The sequence below is a fragment of the Coffea arabica genome, chromosome 3e (assembly GCF_036785885.1).
Source record: "Coffea arabica cultivar ET-39 chromosome 3e, Coffea Arabica ET-39 HiFi, whole genome shotgun sequence".
NCBI classification, from domain to species: Eukaryota; Viridiplantae; Streptophyta; class Magnoliopsida; order Gentianales; family Rubiaceae; genus Coffea; species Coffea arabica.
The window spans coordinates 43,620,523-43,623,783 of record NC_092315.1 but is presented as its reverse complement, the minus strand read 5'-3'; the positions used below and the strand labels follow the sequence as shown (position 1 = coordinate 43,623,783).

The window sequence follows — 3,261 nt, the reverse complement described above, 5'->3', positions numbered from 1 at the left end:
TTTATCAATACATTCTCCAACACTCCCAATGGATATCTAATAGACCGATCCGCTAGTTGCAAAGTAATATTAGTGCGTTTAAGCTCATGCAAACCCAATTGTCTAGCCACCGTTAAAGGTATTAATGATACACTAGCACCAAAATCACACAATGCCTTAGAAAAATCAACGTTACCTATGGTGCAAGGTATAGAAAAACTCCCCGGATCCTTCAACTTCGGTGGTAGCTTATTTTGAATAATTGCACTACATTCCTCCGTTAATGCTATTGTTTCGCAGTCTTCCAACTTTCTTTTTCTAGTCATGATTTCCTTGAGAAATTTAGCATAAGATGGAATCTGCAAAATAGCATCGGCAAAAGGAATGTTAATGTGCAATTGTTTGAAAAGTTTAACAAATTTTTCAAAATCTTTATCAAACTTATTTTGCTTTAATCTTTGTGGAAATGGAACCGCAGGGGGTATTGGAATGGTAGTGGAAGATGATGGTTGCTTTTCTCTTGGATTCTCCCGACTATTTTCCTCCACAATCGCCTCTTGGTTCCTCTGCTTTTCTTCTTGTTTTTCATTCACATCTTTCTCAACTTCCTTCACTGGAGGATCTTCTAATTGTCTACCACTACAAAGAGTAATGGCTTTCACATGCTCCTTAGGATTGACCTCTGTTTTGCTAGGTAATTCTCCTTGATTTCGATTATTCAAAGAACTAGCAATTTGACCAATTTGGACCTCTACATTCCTGTACATTGTAGTGAGTTGGTCCAACCTTCCTTCTACTCGCTCAAATCTGTCCGAGGTAACTTTTGCAAGCTTTTCCACTGCCATCTCCCAACCAGGTTTAGTTTCAACTTGTTGTTGCCTTGATTGAAATTCCGGTGGATTGATTGGCCTTGGTTGATTTCCTTGATCCTTCCATCCGAAGTTTGGATGATTTCTCCACCCCGGATTGTAAGTATTCGAGTAGGGGTTATTTTGAGCATTACGATTGTAATTATTGACGAATTGTACCTGTTCAGAATCAACACACTCATTACTATCATGTTCACCTCCACATATAGAACAACACGCTACATGTGCATTAGATGAACTTGGACCAACTCCACCTTGTCTATTTAGCAACTTCATCACATTATTCATTTGAGCACTCAGCATATTGAGAGTGTCCATTTCTATCATACCTGCGTGACGTCTTGTATTACCTCTTTCATTGGCCCATTGGTAGTTATTTGCGGCCATTTCTTCTATCAAATTCTGAGCTTCTTGGGGTGATTTACCCATTAAAGCTCCACCTGCAGCTGCATCGATCATAGTTTTAGTAGAAAAAACTAAACCATTATAGAAGGTTTGTATGATTAACCATTCCGGCAGTCCATGATGTGGACATTTCCGAAGCAAATCTCTAAACCTTTCCCATGCTTCATATAATGATTCTCCTTCCATTTGACTAAAACCAGTGATATCCATTCTAAACTTAGCAGTCTTACCTGGTGGAAAATACTTATTTAAGAATGCTCTTGATAGTTCATCCCATCCAGTGAAAGTATTAGGAGCATGAGAGTGTAGCCAAAGTTTGGCCTTATCTCTCAATGAAAATGGGAACAACCTTAGTCTTATAGCATCATCACTAACTCCATTCATTTTAATTGTATCACAAATTTCCAAGAATGTAGCTAAGTGTGTATTAGGATCTTCTACTGCATTACCTCCAAATTGAGATTGTTGAACCATTTGGATAAGTGATGGTTTAATCTCAAAATTGTTAGCATTTACCGTAGGCCTTACTATGCTTGTTTGAGATCCTTGTGTTCCCGGTAGAGTATAATCTCGTAGAACTCGCCTATTTTGGTCATTTTCCGCCATTTCTTCTTCAAATGGTAGTTCTATCAAAATGTCCTCTATCGGTTGCCAAATCTCTTGTTCCTCTTGCTGTTGTGTGTGCCTCCTTTGTCTACGTAGTGTCCTCTCAATTTCTGGATCGAAAGGTGTAACTTCCCGGGACGCCCGGTGCACACACTACAAACAGAAATAAGAGATATTATGCAATTTCAATTGTCAAAAACTGATTACAATATAAGATTAAATATAATCAGCTCAACTAATAAAAATAAATCTGTCTAAATTAATAGAGTTGATTAGGCTCTAATATTGCCGCTCCCCGGCAACGGCGCCAAAAACTTGACGGGAATTTTTTTATCAATGCAAGTTTAATTCCGATTTTACACCCGTTGGACTGCAAGTATACAGGTCGCAATTGTAGTACAAGATGTGTATCGGGTCGATCCCACGAGGAGCAATTAAAACAATTATTAGATACTAATTTACTCTATTATTTAGACTTACAATTAATTTGAGCAGAAACTTCAGATTTTAATTCAACTACAAAAATTCTTAAATAGATAAATGCAATTTCACAATAGGAGTAGAATTCACTAAATATTAAGATCTAGGGATGTAGATTCCACTTATGACTCAAAAGATCTAAAATGAATTAATTCAACACTTGTTACTGCTCTTGTTTAACCAAGGATTCATTTCCAGAAATACCAAATTCACATTCTCATGATAATAATGGGTTAAAACAGATTAGTTTTTCCTAATCTCTTGGTAAATACTAAATCTGTTCTTATTTACACATGAAATGCAGATTTCATCCACTTGAATGTATTTCTATTCTCATGAATATACAACTCAAGTTCTACTTGTGTCATTCCATTATTTTTACCATTTCTCAATGAGTAAAAACAACTATAAACCTGCTATTGGTGATCAAGCAACAACAAGTAATCCAACATACACAAGTAGATAAGTTAATACAAGACATAACAAGCATAAATCACAATCACTTCATATCATTTGGCCATAAGCTTCATCTACTCCCTAGATAAAGGAAATTAGCTACTCATGAATGATGAAACACTCATAACTTCATTAATGTAAATCATCATGAATTACAAATACAAGAGGAATAAAGAAAGTCTTAGCCAAGATATGGTAAAGCCTTCCAAAAATCTCCTTTGTCTTGAACTTGGATGATTACAAGATGAAACCTCAATTGTCCCTTGCAAGTACCTAGCTAGAGAGAATATGTTTTTCTGTAAGAAGCTAAGCTACGAATGGTTGTCCAGACCTCTCCCTCTATCTCTGCATAAAAACTACTCAAAAGCTCCATTTTTCCAAGTCAAATTCTATCCTTTGATTCCCAAATCTCCACTTTGTTAGCATAGTCAAAAACCAATATTTTTGACTTGAAAATAAGCCACTT

At 36.2% G+C, this 3,261-nt stretch overlaps 1 non-coding gene across 1 annotated transcript; it reads left to right on the top strand.

The window, feature by feature from the left end:
- Positions 1-1,365: 1,365 nt before the first annotated feature.
- LOC140004631 (small nucleolar RNA R71) lies at positions 1,366-1,472 on the top strand. Its single transcript, XR_011812689.1, has one exon. It is a non-coding gene; the product is annotated as a small nucleolar RNA R71 (small nucleolar RNA).
- Positions 1,473-3,261: the final 1,789 nt, after the last annotated feature.